Source organism: Leucoraja erinacea, chromosome 14 (assembly GCF_028641065.1).
Source record: "Leucoraja erinacea ecotype New England chromosome 14, Leri_hhj_1, whole genome shotgun sequence".
NCBI classification, from domain to species: domain Eukaryota; kingdom Metazoa; phylum Chordata; class Chondrichthyes; order Rajiformes; family Rajidae; genus Leucoraja; species Leucoraja erinaceus.
In genome coordinates, this window is record NC_073390.1 from 148266 (window position 1) to 165914 (window position 17649).

The following is a 17649-nucleotide window of genomic DNA, read 5'->3' on the forward strand; positions in this document are numbered from 1 at the left end:
AACCGTAGGGCCCACGCAGGTCACGGGGAGTACACCCGCTCTGGAGCTGTGAGCGGCAGGTCTGCGCTGGGCCCCAGAGAGTGGGGGAGGTGCTCTCTCTCTCTCTCCCCCCTCCCCTCTCCCCCTCCCCCTCTCTCCCCCTCTCTGCCTCTCTCCTCCTCTCCCCCCCTCCCCTCCCCCCCTTTCCCCCTCTCTGCCTCTCTCCCCCTCTCTCGATCTCTGGAGGAGCCCCTCTCCCCCCTCTCTCAGAGGAATTCTGAATCTCTCTCTCTCTCTCCCCCCCCCTCTCTCTCTCTCTCCCCCCCTCTCTCTCCCTCTCTCTGCCTCTCTCCCTCCATCTCTAGTGAGACCACACCTGGAGTACTGTGTGCAGTTTTGTCCTGTTGGCATTCATAACAAGAGGAAGAGTATATGAGCAAAAAGGTTCTTCTGCAGTTGTACAGGGCCCTGGTGAGACCACACCTGGAGTAATGTGTGCAGTTTTGTTCCCCTAATTTGAGGAAGGACATTCTTGCTATTGAGGGAGCCCAGCGTAGGTTCACCAGGTTAATTCCTGAGATGGCGAAACTGTCATATCAGGGCTGCCAACTATCATACTTAGAGCGTGAGAATCACGACCTCAAGCAAACTCTCACGCCCTCACGCTGATCAGACATTTCTCACGCTCTGTGGTGAGAAATTCTGTGATCAACGAAAATTAAAAAACTCGGATAAACTGCATGGTTCGCGGGTGTTGGAGAGCCGGGGCTGAGGGAGGGATGGGAGCAGAACCAGCGGCGGGAACAGATGCGGAGCCGGGACTGGTGAGTGTTTGCGGGGCTGCGAGTGTTTGCGGGGATGGCGAGTCGCTCGCTGCAGCTCCGGCCATGGAGCCGGCAAGTCCCGGGCCGTCGGAGGCGTTGTGCCGCTGCCGCGAGAGTCTCTGTGCTGAAGGGACAGACTCAAAGGGAGGTGGAGAGAGTGAGAGAAGGGAAGGAGACGGGGGAGAGAGGGGGGGGGGGGGGGGGGGGGAGAGGAGACAGAGGGGAGAGACAGAGGGGGAGTGAATTAATGGAGAGAGAGAAATTGAGAGGGGGGGGAGGGAGATGTAGGGATGAGAGGGTGGGAGTGAGGTGGGAGAGGGGGTGGGAGAGAGAGGGGTGAGAGCGAAGAAAGAGGGACGAGAGAGGGGGTGGTGGGAGGAGAGGGTAGGAGAGAATGGGAGAGAGGGGTGGTAAAAGAGAGGGGGAGAGATAGGGAGGGGGAAAGAGAGAGGTGAGAGGAGAGACAGAGAGAGAGAGGGGAGAGAGTGTGTGGAGAGGGAGAGAGAGGGGGGGAGATAGAGAGGGAGGGAGAAAGAGAGAGGGGGAGAGAGAGAGAGAGAAGGGGAGAGAGAGGGGAAAGAGAGGGAAGAATAGGGAGAGAGAGGGGGGACGAGGGAGAGGGGAAGAGAGAGAGGGGAGAGTGGTGGGAGGGAGAGAGGGGAAGAGAGAGAAAGGGAGAGAGAGAGGGAGAGAGAAGGGAAGAGAGGAGAGAGAGGAAGGGAGAGAAGAGAGGGAAGGGGAGAGTGTGAGAGAGGAGAGAGAGAGAGGTGAGAGAGAGGGGGTGGGGAGAGGGGAAAGAGAGAGGGGGGAGGGAGAGAGAAGAGAGGGGAAAGAGAGCGGGGATTAAGAGGAGAAAGGGGGGGGAGAGAGAGGGGAGAGAGAGAGAGAGGGAGAATGAGAGGGGAGAGAGGGTGGGAGGGAGGGAGAGAGAGGGGAGAGAAAAGAGGTGGAGAGAGGGGAGGGAGAGAGTGGGAGAGAGAGAGGAAAGGGGGACAGAGAGAGGAGAGAGAGGGGAGAGAGACAGGGTTGCCGACTCCCATGCATTGAGCGTGCGAATCACCAAATTCTCTCGCTCTGTTGTGAGAAATTTTGTGATCAACCAAAATTTCAAAACTCATATCAACTGCATGGGCCGCGGATGTTGGAAGCAGAAGCAGCGGCGGGGACAGGTGCGGACGGGGAGCGGGGCTGGCGAGTGTTTGCCGGGCTGGCGAGTTGCACACTGCAGCTCTGGCCATGGAGCAGCCTCAGTGCAAGAGTCCTGGGCCATCGGAGGCGTCGAAGTGTTGCTCCGCTGCCGTGAGAGTCTCTGTGCTGAATTTGCCCAGGTGACCGGCATGGATCAGGCTGCAACTCGATGCATCCTGGAGGACAACCAGTGGCTGCTGGAAATAAGTACCAAGCATTGGGTAGAAACGGTGGAAGATAGTGGACTTCAAATGGGGGTGGTTGGTGAAAGCATCCTGCTTGCCTGCTACATTTTCATTTACTGTAACTGCAGGAAAAATGTGCCCGATGTTGGGGGCGTTCAGAACCATGGGTCACAGTTTAAGAATAAAGGGCAGTTAGGACTGAGATGAGAACAAACACGCAGAGAGTTGTGAATATGTGGAATTCTCTGCCACAGAAGGCAGTGCAGGCCAATTCACTGGATGTTTTCAAGAGAGAGTTACATTTAGTTCTTGGGGCTAACAACATCAAGGGATATGGGGAAAAAACAGGAAAGAGGTACTGATTTTAGATGAATAGCCATGATCATATTGAATGGCAGTGCTGGCTCGAAGGGCCGATGGCCTATTCCTGCACCTATTTTCTATGTTTCTATGCTTGAGTATGGCAATAAAACTCGATCAGAGAGGGACACAGAGAGAGAGAGAGAGAGAGAGAGAGAGAGAGGCTGTGTCTTTCTCAGCTCCAGTGGCTGAGAAGTTTTAAGCAGCCTTTGAAGGATTCTGTCGTTGGGAAAGGAACAGAGGCAGAGGGGCTTCATAGTCTGACATTGTTGGACTGTTGAAACTTTCCAATGCTTTAAAAACTTCCCCATTTAGCATGAAAATCCCCTGTGAATTTTCTACATTGTCGAGGGAGCAGGGTGAGGCTATCATTGGCGGACTGCCAAGAGTACCTGGATATCGAGGGTTTGAAGTTTTTCGGTGCCTTTGCTGTGTTTTGGCACTGATTCGCTGCCCTAAAGTCATTTTGCACAGTGCGGCTGCCTGGCTTCATGTGAAGAAGGTGCTTTTGCGTTCGGCAAGACAGGGCGAGCTGGCTTTTTGGCGTGGACGAGTTTTGGAACTTTCCTTCTTCAGCTGGAGGACTTTGCTTTTTGAGGATTGCTCTGGACTGTGACTGTCCCTGGGAATTAATTTGCTGAGCTGCAGGAGTGCCGGGGGCTGGTTTGTGCCTCTGCCCGGATGGCGATGGCAGCCGAAGGCGAGGAGCTACGCAGCAGTGACATCAGCAGCGGAAGCGAGGCCATCTGAACATGAGCCTCATGTTGACTTGGACTGGGACAGTTTTGGTATCTCGGTTCAAACTGGGCCCCAGATGTCCAGGGGTTACAAAGGCTATGAATGCCCTTCTTGGTAGGGGGGCTATTGTCTCTTCCGAGCTCGAGAGGGGAAAGGTTGAGATGATATTGAAGAACCGGGAGGCTGTGGCCACAGTGGTAGAGAGGGGGATTTCAGTGGGGAGGGGGGGGGTCCATATACAGGTGGACCCATGGGTGTCCAGGGTGAGACCGGTTCTCCTGCGGAGTTGCCCCACATGTATTCCGGATGCGACACTCATTCCACACCTGTCTCAGATTGGGGAGGTGCGGTCTAAGTGCTTTAGGCTCATGCACCCTGGGGGGGACCCAGAGGAAAAAGGGATTCTCAGTTTCAAAAGGAGGGTGTTCGTGAAGGTAGGGGAGGGGGAAGGTGATGAGGGGAGTTTCGAGGTGGAGTGTAGGGGTCTCCCCAGAACCGTGCGTTGGAGTTGGGGAAAGGCACGGTGTCACGTGTGCGGTGGTTATGGACATCTCCGTAGGGAATGTCCTAATCACGGGGTCGTTGCTAGAACTTCTAGCGCAGCGGCCCAGGAATGCACTGCTGGCCCATCAGGGGTTGCTCGTCAGGTCTCGGAGGGGCGGGGTGGAAGCGCTGACCTGGCTGGGGCTGCCGGCTCTGCCTCGGTGATCCGGGGCAGCGGGGATAGCCCTTCTGGGTCTGCAGTTTCAGCCTTGGGGACCCAGGGCAGCAAGGGCCCCCACCCCCTACATCCTGAACCTGAGGGGGTGGCTGAAGGTGAGGCACAGGGTGAGCGTGGAGAAAAATGGGAGCAGCAGAAGAAGAAGAATAAGCAGAAAGAAAAATCACCCAAGCGAGTCAAAAGCAGGCGGGTGTGCAACTGCCGAGTGCGGAGATCACCCAAGGGGCGCCTGTCAGCTACAGGGGGGTCCAGAGTGAAACTGCCATGGCCCAGCAAGGAGCTGAGGTGGCTCTGACTGGGGTAGGGAAGGTAAAACGTGCGGGTGGTAAGGAGGCGGGGGGTAGTGTGGAGGAGGAAGACCCTCTCCTTATGGAGGTTACCACACCGCCGCATGCTAGTGGGACAAAAAGGAGGATTGGGCCTGGTGAGGAAGAGCAGGGACGTGAGTCCAAAGTTAGGGGGGTACATTTTTCCAGATCTTCCACCACCGATGTGGTTGGAGGTCAGGAAATGATGTCTTCTAGGTTGGAGGTTGAGCATCCACCTCAGGAATCTCTCGAGGGTACCACAGGGTCAGGTGATGGGGTAGACCCCTCTGGAGTTGTGTCCTCTGGGCGGGGGGATGTCCTTTTGTCTCAGGGGCCCTCCGAGGGAGGTATCTCATCGTGTGTTGATCTTGGCTGCCCTGGGGGTGTGTACTCTGGGTCGGAGGAGGTTCCCTCGTTTCAGAGGCCTACTGAGGGTGTTAGCACGCAGGAGGGTGGGGTAAGCTCCCCTGGTAGTGCGGACCCTGAGACGGGGGATGAGCAGAGTCAGCCCGAGGGAGGGGGGTCGGGGGGAATGGTGTACCAATCAGTGCTCAATATTAGAGCCAATGGAGGTGCTGAGGTGTGTATTGTATTGCCGGCTGAATTGGCAGGGGAGAGGAAAAAAACTGGTGGAGAGCCTCTGGGTGTTGCCAGTGGAGGGGGTGCTTTCGGTGCTGTGGAGGTCGGAGTTATTTCAGGCAGCGACCTTCTTTCAGATTCTGGGGGTGCCAGTTTACCACAGACCCTGGGGGTGCCTCTTGTTTTCTCTTCCCCAGGCCCAGGTATAGAGGGTGAGGACAGAGCGCAGGAGCCCAGCCAGTCAGTGGGCTGCGTGATGCGGATAGGGGCTTCGGGACCCTTCCCCGGCATTGATCCTGGGGGTGGTGTCATGCCGGAGGAGAGGGAGAGTGATGGGGCCAGCTTGTGTGGAGGGGTTAGCGAAATTCCAGAGAGCTCTGGTCTTTCGACTTCTGAAATTGACCTTGGTGATGCTGAGCGTGTTGTGTCAGGTGCGAGTAACTTGGACGATAGCCCAGGAACCAAGGACGAGTCTCATGCAATTGTTATCTGTGAGGTGCGGGAGTTTCTAAAAACAAGCCGTACCAACAAGAAAAAGATTGACGCTGCTAAGAGACGGTGGGCTGATCTGTCGAGGCTATCCTTGCCACCAAGGATAGTGATCTTCCTGGCTCTGCCCAGTGCCAGCTTAGGGACTTTTTGGAGTTCCTAAAAAGAGAGAGGGCTACAGAGCCCAGGAGGAGAAGTGTGAGGATTTCAATTTAATGTACCAGTGCATTCACGTTAGCTACCCTAAACTTAAACGGGAGTAGAGCGAGTTTTCGCAGATTCCAGCTTTTATCGGTCCTTAGGGAGGGGAAATTTGCAGTGTGTTTTCTGCAGGAGACGCATACTGTTGTAAATGATTAACCCACCTGGAGGTTGGAGTGGGAAGGTGAGGTCTATATGAGTCATCTTAGCTCAAATTCGAGTGGGGTGGCCATTCTGTTGGCTCAGAATTTCCTGCCCAATATTATAAAAGTGCAAGAAGTTGTGCCAGGACGTTTGCTCCATCTGGCCGTGAGCCTGGATGGCATGCCGTTGCATTTCATTAACGTGTATGCCCCCAGCTCTGGCACGATGCAGGCCGGCCTAATTCAGGAAGTGAATGCTCTGTTGAGCACTATTGGTCGGGGAGAGTGTGTCTTCCTTGGGGGGGGGACTTTAACTGCACACTTGAGGTGCGAGATCGTTCTGGTACTCAGTGTGCCGCTGCTGTAGCGAAGAAGCTGAGAGGGTTGATTGATTCTTTTGAGTTGGTTGATGCGTGGCGGGACCTCAACCCAGACTCCACTGCTTTTTCGCGGAGGTCTGAGGGCGGTGGTTCCCGCATTGATCGAATATATATCTCCCGAGCGTTTGTTTCCCGTGTCTCAGCAGCCTCAATGCAGCTGGTGCCATGCTCGGACCACTGTCTGGTGCGTGTGGATTTTAATCCAGCGCGCGCTCGGGCTGGGTCTGCGTACTGGCACTTTAATAACCGGCTGCTGGAGGATCGGTGTTTCCGGGAGTCATTCACTCGGTTTTGGAGGTTTTCCGTGGGCGCTGGACACCGCGTGGGGTTGAGAGTATTGTGAATAATGATTGTAATGTTGTACTATAATGACACTTGATATAATGTAAGTTCGTTTTGTGTATGACTTGATCTGTTGTATTATTTGATGTGTTGAATAAAGTCTTTGAAAAAAAAAATGGATAGGGAGGGACGGACAGAGAGAGACACTGAGAAACATAGATGTTAAACTGAGTTATTTTGTCAATCTAAAGTCAACTTGACTCAAACGCTTGTAGCTGTTGAAATTGGTCCTTTATTCAGCTGAGACTAGTCTCTGAACCTTCCAATACAGAGCCCAGAGAGAATAGTAGTTTTGATAGAAACTAGTGGCATGTATATAGGTATTATACATTTCAGATACAGAGGGTATGACAAGCTAGTAACCAATCATCTGAGTCCTTCTGGTGATTTACAACAGCAGTCACATGACCCCCCCCCCTTCTCTGGCCTCAGTTTTCAACCTTTGTTTGCCTGTGATTTAACTTTGTTTAAAATTATTTTATTTCAACACAGCAAAACCCCTAGTAGGCTCAATTATCAAAGACCACTCCTCAAAATATAAGATACCTATGTAATACAATGAACACACACGTCATACACACTTTCCACACCAAGAAGAAAGATATTTCTATAAATCTAAACAAAGTCTAATGTTTACAGTCCTACTAAGAAAATTATCATAGACTTCCGTAAGAACAGTGCAGCCCCCAAACCTCTATTCATCAATGGGGACTGTGTGGAAAGGGTCTCAGACTTCAGATTCCTGGGCACACAAATTACGGAGGATCTCTCCTGGACTACAAACACCACCACAGCAGTCAAGAAGGCCCAGCAGCGACTCTACTTTCTGAGGATCCTCAGGAAAAACAACGTGGAGGAGAAGCTGCTGGTGTCCTTCTACCGCTGCTCCATCGAGGGTGTGCTGGTGTACTGTATAACCACATGGTATGCCAGCTGCTCTGCAGCGGACAGGAGAGCCCTTCAAAGGGTCATCAACACCGCACAAAAAATCACTGGCTGCCCACTGCCCTCCCTGAAGGACATCGTCAGCTCTCGCTGCCTTGGCAGGGCAGCCAACATTCTGAAGGACCCTTCCCACCCTGGACACAACCTGTTCCACCTGCTGCCCTCTGGCAGACAGTACAGGTCTTTCAAAACTCGCACCAACAGACTCAGAGACAGCTTCTACCCCATAGCCATACGTGAACTTAACAATGCAAAATAAGAAATAACACTCACATTCAACTGAATGGTTCTACCTCAGCTGCTATTGTTATTTATCTGTATTTTTTTTTAATATGTATATATTTTTACCTTTTCTTATATGTTTAAAATTGCTCTTGTGAATCGCACAGTGGGATTGACTTTAAAAAATGTTTGTACCATGTGCAATGACAATAAAGAGATTCATTCATTCATTCATTCAAGACACAGTACATTTCATAAATGGTTTCACTACAATTTTACACAGTTTAAAATACTATCACCTATGTATTAAATCATAAATTATATGAGTTCGCCGAATTACACAGTTTCTAAGTTAAATTCAAACCGAAACCCAACCCAGCTGTTCCATTGTTTAAAAAGGTTCTAAGAGTAAACCTAGCAATTTTACTTCGGAGTCACGTGAGTGACTACGTGAAGAACCTGTCCAGCTTGCATGCGCGACATGAGCGTTCACGCAGTGCAACAGCGACGAACGGGAGTACAGGCGCTCCCGCTACAAGCTGAAAGAACGGACCGTTAGGTAAGTACTTACCCACAGGTTCGAATTCACAACTTTGCTCCTCTTTGTGCACCAGGGGGAAACATAGAAACATAGAAATTAGGTGCAGGATTAGGCCATTCGGCCCTTCGAGCCTGCACCGCCATTCAATATGATCATGGCTGATCATCCAACTCAGTATCCCGTACCTGCCTTCTCTCCATACCCCCTGATCCCCTTAGCCACAAGGGCCACATCTAACTCCCTCTTAAATATAGCCAATGAACTGGCCTCAACTACCCTCTGTGGCAGAGAGTTCCAGAGATTCACCACTCTCTGTGTGAAAAAAGTTCTCCTCATCTCGGTTTTAAAGAATTTCCCCCCTTATCCTTAAGCTGTGAGCCCTTGTCCTGGACTTCCCCAACATCGGGAGCAATCTTCCTGCATCTAGCCTGTCCAACCCCTTAAGAATTTTGTAAGTTTCTATAAGATCCCCTCTCAATCTCCTAAATTCTAGAGAGTATAAACCAAGTCTATCCAGTCTTTCTTCATAAGACAGTCCTGACATCCCAGGAATCAGTCTGGTGAACCTTCTCTGCACTCCCTCTATGGCAAGAATGTCCTTCCTCAGATTTGGAGACCAAAACTGTACGCAATACTCCAGGTGTGGTCTCACCAAGACCCTGTACAACTGTAGTAGAACCTCCCTGCTCCTATACTCAAATCCTTTTGCTATGAAAGGCAACATACCATTCGCTTTCTTTACTGCCTGCTGCACCTGCATGCCTACCTTCAATGACTGGTGTACCATGACACCCAGGTCTCGCTGCATCTCCCCCTTTCCCAATCGGCCACCATTTAGATAATAGTCTGCTTTCCCGTTTTTGCCACCAAAATGGATAACCTCACATTTATCCACATTATACTGCATCTGCCAAACATTTGCCCACTCACCCAGCCTATCCAAGTCACCTTGCAATCTCCTAGCATCCTCCTCACAGCTAACACTGCCCCCCAGCTTAGTGCCATCCGCAAACTTGGAGATATTGCCTTCAAATCCCTCATCCAGATCATTAATATATATTGTAAATAGCTGGGGTCCCAGCACTGAGCCTTGCGGTACCCCACTAGTCACTGCCTGCCATTGTGAAAAGGACCCGTTTACTCCTACTCTTTGCTTCCTGTTTGTCAGCCAGTTCTCTATCCACATCAATACTGAACCCGCAATGCCGTGTGCTTTAAGTTTGTATACTAATCTCTTATGTGGGACCTTGTCGAAAGCCTTCTGGAAGTCCAGATACACCACATCCACTGGTTCTCCCCTATCTACGCTACTAGTTACATCCTCTTCTTTTTTTTTTCTTTTTTTTTTTTTAACAGAAATATCTTTAATAATAACACGGCTGATTGCTGCATTACTGTAAATCAAAGAGAAAATATGTGGGCCAATGATACAGAGGTTTAATATGTATATCTGCTCTAAATATATCCATTTCACAAGCCGTACGTGTGTGGCTCATTCTCTCGGCAGTAACAGTGGCAAGCTGGGACCCACAGCTGTGTGTAGCTGGTACAGTGGGGGGGGCTCACCTCGTCCCAGTCAGGGCTGACAGTCCCAGGCCAGAGTGAGGAGGAGAGCAACTCTGTCTCCGCTGAAGCTGGATTGAAACTAATGTTGTCAGCCGTGTATAAACTGGAGCAGATGCGATGGGCCGAAGGGGGAGGACAAAGACAGACACAAAGTGCTGGAGTGACTCATCGGGCTAGGCAGCATTCTGGAGATAGTTGACGTTTTGGGTCAGGAGATGGGAGGGAGGGGGGGGGGAGGGCTTTCACACCTCCAGTCCCCTCTATCTCCATCTTGCAGTCTGAGGATGGAGATAGAGCAACTGGAGCAAAGCAGCACAGAGGGAAACCGCCTCCCGTTCGACTCCAGGGAAGGAGCGTTCCGTCAGTGGAGGGGGCGAGGGGCGGCACCTGGACCGCACACGCTGTGGTCCACAGTCACGGGTACCGAGCCGAGCCCAGACCGCTAGCGTTGCCTGACCAACAGCAGCGGGCTGGAGGAAAATCAAGATACAGACCGGCCGGTAATCCCTGCATACTCCGACAAGGAGACTCGGCGCGACAACGGCAGAGGCAGCTGCCTGAGCAAAGTTGGTGACCAGTCGCAACGGGCTGGAGACAGACACACGGAAGATGGACAGGCCGGCTCATTCAGAGAGCCGGCACTTCAAACTACCGCCCGAGAGCGAGAAAGTGTCTGTTTCCAATCCTGAGAGAAAGGTCATGGAGTAAAATCTCCAGCGAGACTTGCCTCGGGAGCTGGGGCAAGCTCGCCAAGGGAGCACAACACTCCCGCTCCAGTGCACGAATAGCACTGGCCATCATATTTCCCTCATCAGAGGGGATCGTTGGCGACCAGGGCTGGGCTGGTCCAGAAGAGGGGTCACTGGCTGAACAACATCGGGAGTATGCTTGAGGTACAGGATCAGGAAGAGCTGCTGGGTGTGAGATACCGCAACGTGGCTACACCACGAGCGAGATGGCCGTTACAGCCTAATCTGGCGGCCAGCTTACTACCTGTTTTTTTTTTTTAAAAACCTCTCCAAGACAGGTAGTCATGAAGCGTTGGATTTTATCACGCCTCCCCAAAATTGCATTTGCTCAAAGTGCCTACCATTATTGGGAGTACATTGAGCAGGGCATTTAAAACCCAAAATCTTAATTTGCAATATTGATACCCCTGACGTCGGCTATCATTTCGCATACTCAATCCAGAGGGGCAGGGTAGTATGGCAAAACACCTGACCCTACTGTTCAACACAGTATGTGACCGCAACCTCTGGAAGGAAGTCATAAAACCTGCCCTCAACCTAGAAAATTCACAGGACTGTGAGGACGCCGACCTCAGAACCACAGATCACGCTATCTGGTAAAGTTACCAAATTAAGCCTAAAAATTGGACGAAGTATCAAAGATATTCGTCCTCATGAGGGCAGGTCCTGGAATGAGTAAACCACACAAAACCAGACAGCAGTACCTCCATGCGTCCACCAGTAGGCATCTTCCTCATGGTACTGGTGAAAGCTCGGGGCCCGCATGCCATTCCCCGCAGGGTCGCTGAAGGCGTCGTGCAGCTTTGCGTCTTTTACCATTTCCATCAGGAACTTGGACGTTATGTCCAGTCTGTTGTCGGCACTGCCGGATCGTCCAGCCGCATCAATGATGCAGTTGAAGTCACCGGCCAGAACGAGCTGCCGGGACGTGGCCAACAGCACTGGGAGCTGCTGGAGAACGGCCAGCCGCTCGCTCCGCACGGGTGGGGCATACACATTTATCAGCCGGAGCGGAGAACCAGGGTACATAACATCCACCACGAGGAGACGCCCCGCAACCACCTCCCTGACCTCAGTGATGGCGAAGTTCCCTCCTCGCAGCAAGATCCCCAGGCCGGAAGCACGACAGTCATTGCCCCCCGACCACACCGACAGTCCGTGGGGCCACCATCGCGACCACCTCCGATAGCAGCGGAGGTGTGGCAACCCGCACTCTTGCAGAAAAGTCACATCTGCCTTGACTTTGGCCAGGTACTGTAAGGCATTAACACATCGCGCAGTGCTCTTCACACTGCGCACGTTTAAAGATGCCAGCTTGAGCTCCATGGTCTTGACCATTTTCATGTTCCCTCATGCCCACCGCTTCGATGAATTGCCCCACCTTTCCTGGGCTCAGGTACCCGGCATCCTCAACGGGTTGGGTTTCCCGTGTCGTAACCCGATGTGTCGTTGGGGGGGGGGGGGGGCTGCTCGTTTCACCCCCTTCTGGGTGCGCCGCTTCCCCCGTCTCTTGTGGCTGGGGCACGGTGACAGACTTACTGCTCCCGGAAATTCGGAGCTGGGGCCCATCGGCCGCTACAATGCTCCCGATGCCCTGGAACTGGGCACATCGGCTGCTGCGATGATCCCGGTCTCCAGGGCCTGGGGCCCAACGGCTGCTCTACTGCTCCCGATGTCCTGGGGCTGGAGCCCCTCGACCACTGCTCTGCTCTCGATCTCCTGGTGCAGGTGAACAATCGGCAAGGACCTTCTCCTTGCCTCCCCGGTTTTCTTCCTGTGGGGTTTCCCGTTCGCCTCATCCTCCGACGAGGAGAGGTTGCTGCCTTCCGTCAGGGAGAGAGATCATTTTTTGGGGTTTTTTTTGGGCTTGCCAACCTCTTCTGGCCTCTGCTCCTTGTGCTGACCCCTCTGGTGTTTTCCATACGTCACCGTCGTCCAATTCTGCTCTCCCCCCTCCTCCATCGACTCTCCCTCCTGGGCTTGGTGCTGGAGTTCTCCTGGCACTTGGGGGCTCGAGGTGGTTGAGGTGGCTGGGCTGTCCTCATCCCTGTTTCCCCTTTCTGCTGGGGACTTGGCAGTGGTAGTGCGTGTCTCACCTGCCCTGGGGGTGCTGGAAGCTGCCCCTCTTGTTGCCTGTGCGTATGTGCAGGCTCTTTTAGGGCAGGCCCTGTAAAGGTGGCCTCCCTCCCCACACAGGTTGCAGTTCTTGCTGGCCTGACAGTCCTTTGTCTCATGGCCCTCCGTTTTGCAGTTTTTGCAGACCACTGCAGTGCATTGGACCACCACATGACCAGGCTTGTTACATCTTCTGCATAGTCTGGGCTGCCCCACGTAACTCTAATAACCTCTGTTCCCTCCAATTGCGAACACCGAGGGAGGGTGGAGGAGAGCTCCGTCCTTGTCCACCCTCAGCTTTACCTTGACCTGCCGCTTGCTCGTCCAACTCCCATGCAGGTCCTTCACGTCCACGCAGTTCCCTGCTCCGTCGACGTAGCGAGCAAGGAAGGTGAGGACATCCACTACGGGCACATGTGGGTTGTACATGTGCACCGTGATCATCCTTTCTTTCTGGTTTGGGAGGGTGAAGAGCGGCTGTACTTTCAGCAACGACAGCGGAGCTTCATTCCCCTTTTCCTGGAAATCTTTCATAAACTTTTGCCATCCCGTCGGATGCATGAAGGTAACATCGTAGTATCTGTTACCTGTGAAGTCCTGGAGGCAGTAGATGTCTTTGGCCTCAAACTTGCAGGTTTCCAGCAAGACCGTCTTCATGAACAGGTCTCGTGAGAAGGGAATCCCCTCGCTGAGGTCCTTTACACTAATCCTCAGGGTATTGTGGATACTCTGTCCTCTCGCTCCAATTGCAGCTGCCATTGGTACGATTCTACACCGCAATCTGCAGCTCTTGTCCTTAACGGACCGCCAGGACTGCTCTAACAAGAACAGATGTTCTCTTTTACCACTGATAAGAACAGATACTACACTTGATCTTAGCCAAAAGGCCGAGAAGCTCCATAACGGAATGGTCTTCCTCCTCCACAATACCCACTGCCACTTCACCACCTGCACGTTTTACCTTCCCTGACCCCATCCGAACCACCTTAGCTCCTTGCTGGGCCACAGCAGGTGCATTCTGGACCTCACTGGAGCTGATAGGCGCCCCTTGGGTGGTCTCAGATCTAGCCAAGTGCCCACCCACTTGCGTTTGACTTGCTTGTGTGGGCTATTTCTTCTTCCTCCCTTTCCATTTCGGCAACTCCCATTCCCCCGCCCCCCCCCCCCCCCCTCCCCCTTCACCCTCTCCTTGCGCATCGCCATCAGCCACCACCACAGGTTCTGGACATAGGGTGCTGGGGCCATCGCTGCCCAGGGTCCCCAAAGCGGAACTTACAGCCCCAGATGGGCTATCACTGCCACCCCGGATCACCGAGGCGGAGCTGGCAGCCCTAGCCTGGTCAGCAGTACCACCCCGGGCCACCGAGGCATGATGAGCCACCCGGGATGGGCCAGTAGTGCATTCCTGGGCTGCTGCACTAGAACTTCTAGCAGCCACCCCGCGATTAAGACACTCCCTACGGAGATGTCCAAACTCACCACATGCATGACACCGTGCCTTTCACCAACTCCAACACACAGTTCTAGGGAGACCCCTACACTCCACCTTGAAGCTCCCCTCAGCGCCTTCCCCCTCACCAACCTTCATGAACACCCTCCTCTTGAAGCTGAAGACCCCTATTTCATCCGGGTCCCCCCCGGGGTGCATAAGCCTAAAGCACTTAGACCGCACCTCCCCAAACGTAGACAGGTGTGGAAGAAGTGTTGCATCCGGAATACATGTGGGGCACCAACGCAGGAGAACCGGTCTCACCCTGGACATCCATGGATCCACCTGTCTGTGGGACCCCCACCCCCCCACTGAGAGTCCCCTCTCCAACGCTAGGGCCACATCCTCCCGGGTCTTTAGTATCATCTCAACCTTTCCTCTTTCGGGCTCGGAAGAGGCAATAACCTCCCGCTCAAGGTCATTCATGCCCTTCGTAATTGCCCCCCTGGTCCACATGGGACCAGTTTGAACCGAGATACCAAATCTTTTCCAATCCAAGTCAACATGAGGCTCATCCTCAAACGGCCTCGTAGCCGCCGCTGATTTCACCGCTGCGTGGCTCTGGACCATTAGCTGCGCCCCAGCCATCGCCATCCTGCCAGTGGCACAAACCAGCTCCAGGCACCCCAGCAGCTTAGCTCCACGTGAAGTCCCAGAGGCAGTCACAGTCTAAGACAAGCAGCAGAAGGAAACCTCCAGCTGAAGCAGGGAAAGTCCCCAAGTTCGTCCACAGCCGAGAGCAACCTTTGGGAAGCTCTTTTACAGTCTCGCCAGAAGCAAAAGCACCTTCTTCACATTTAGCCAGGCAGCCGCACTTTGCAAAATGACTTTAGGGCCGAGAATCGGTGCTAAAACGACAAAGACACCAAAATCTTTCCTACCCTCAGTGCCTATCTCCAGGCACTCTTTGCAGTCCGCCAACGACACTCACACCCGCGGCGGTGTAGAGAAAACTCAGGAATTTCACACTGGTGGAGGAATCCGTAAGCAAAGGAAAGTTTCAGCAGTCCAACGATAAGTCAACCGATGAAGTCCCTCTGGCTCTGTTCCTTCTCCATCGCCAAAATCCTTGAAAGGCTGCTTCAAACTTCTCAACTGCAGAGAAGAGAAAAAAAGCACAGCCTCTCTCTCTCTCACACAAAGCTAGCGGAGCCAGATGCAAGCAGCTGGCTGTTTGAATGTTCCTGTTTGCCTAATGGAACCATGTGTGTGTTGTTATGTATCACTGATAAACACCTGCTGGAGCATCGCCCGGGCCCAACACCCAACTGCACAGAACTCAATCATCTAATGACTATGGCCCAACCCTGCTCCTGGCTAACCACACATGGTTTGTGGATGGATTGTCTCTTATCCCTGAGAATGGACGCCGTGCCTCAGGCTATGCTATAGTCGCTGACGATAACACCATTATTGAGGCTGCCCACTTCCAAAGCCCGCTGTCAGCCCAACAGGTGGAACTGTTTGCCCTTTCAAGAGCATGTGTCACATCTATAAACTTATACATGGAATTCCGCTATTCATTTAGAGTGGCGCACAACTTCGGAGACATCGGCCCACACTGGGGGGGGGGGGGGGGGGGGGGGGGGGGGGGGGGGGGGGGGGGAATAAGGTTTCCCGCCGGAACGCTCTAGAAGATATTACGACCTGAACTGCATGTAACTGACTCCATGGTCCAAACAGAACCGTGACTCCTTGTCCGCAGAATGGCCTTGCCAGACATGGGTGATGTTCAGTTAATGCAGGGGGGCCACCTCTGCCGCACAACGCAATCTATGGAAACGAGAGGGCTGCGCAATTGACTCCCCGGGCTCATCCCTCTCGGCAATTTGGTATACCTGATGTATTACTACCTGTTTTATCGACGTATATACAGTCCCTTATTCACACGGGTAAGGAGGGAATGGTAGGAATGGTAAAAAAAACCTGGTGGGCATCCCAAAATTTGCCAAGAGGCCTTAATGCAAGCCTCGGAATGTGAGATTTGCAAAAGAAATAACCTCAGCACGATTATAAAATGCCCTAAAGGGGTTACACCAATGCCAGGCCGACCTTTTGAGTGTATACAAGTTGAATTTATTGAGTTATCACTGGCGCAATGTTATAAATATTGTCTGGCCATTATAAATCTGTTTAGTCGATGGATTAAACCCTTGTCAACCTTCAATGCCATGGCTGAGACCAGGGTAACGCTGTAATTGAAGGAAATTATACCTCACTTTGGGCTACCAACTGTTATTATCTCTGATAATGGGCCCCATCTATTTATCTATCTATACTCTATTCATTGGTGATTATAGGACTCATTTTAGCAACCAGTCCCCGCCATCTTGTTCCGCCATCTTGCTTCCGGCCAAAGATCGGATCTTTGTTTCCGCAGCGGGGAGAGGGAGTGAGCGGCCCGGGGTGAGGGAGTGAGAGTGAGCGGCCCGGGGTGAGGGAGAGGGAGTGAGCGGCCCGGGGTGAGGGAGAGGGAGTGAGCGGCCCGGGGTGAGGGAGAGGGAGTGAGCGGCCCGGGGTGAGGGGTGTGGGGCCCCCCCCCCCCCCCCCCATCCGGGAGAGGGGAGAGGGGGGCATAGGAGGGGGGAGACATTGTAGTGTGGGGGGAGGCGAGGGAGGGGGTGTCGGGGGGGGGGGGGGGGGGAGAGTTGAGGGGTGGGATAGCGCCTAGTGTGTGTGAAGTTGCGGGGAGGTTTGCAATGTTTCTTATTTAAGGTCTCTTGTCTAGTCTGAAATAAAGTTCATCATTGGATCAGAAGAAATATAATTGTGTGTGTTATATGATTATATACATTTATATCACATTCATGTATGTGTGTTGATAAACATTTTATTCTTTAACAAGAATAAACAGAATTATGAACTAACAGAATTATGAATCTAACCCTATATCACACACCATAATTTCCCCCGCAACGTCAATTACCCTGCGAGTCGGGTCGATTCCGGTTACTACAAAATCAACTCAAACACTGCTTGTGAGCCATTTAAAAAGAAATGATTTAAAAAACATTAAAAAAGACAATTACCAGAGTCAAATTTTATTCTTGACAAGAAGTTTGAACTGACAGAATTATGAATCTAACCCTATATCACACACACAAACTCTTGCCCCGCAACATTGATTACACTGCGAGTCGGGTCGGGTCAGGTAGGCTCCGGTTACTAAAATGGGCGGGGAAAAATGCCCAGGATCCCCTCCGTAGCTACTACACGACAGCCCATTGTATTTCGCAGGAGTAGCCTATATTGCTCTGCTCTAAGATCTTTGCTCAACAGCCCCAGCCTGAAGCCTCCCCCTCCGCCAGCTGCAGGACGCTCCCCCACACCCTCATTGGCCCCCAACAGCACCTGCCTGAAGTCATCCCCCTCCCTCAGGTGTAGAATGCAACACATACGCACCCCACCCCCAACAACCCCCTCCCCCACACTTTCTCCCCCTCCTACACCCCCCTGCCTACATACACCCCCACTCCCCTCTCACTCCACAGCCTCCCCGCCTCCCACACATGAAGAGGATACAGTGCTGGGGGATGAGGGGAAATGAGCTGTGCCTGCGCAGTTAGGGGCTATGGGTGAGTGGTA

The 17649-nt window shown here is 52.8% G+C and overlaps 1 pseudogene; it reads right to left on the minus strand.

Moving 5' to 3' along the window:
- Positions 1–13383: 13383 nt before the first annotated feature.
- LOC129703820 (U2 spliceosomal RNA) lies at positions 13384–13474 on the minus strand (annotated as a pseudogene).
- Positions 13475–17649: the final 4175 nt, after the last annotated feature.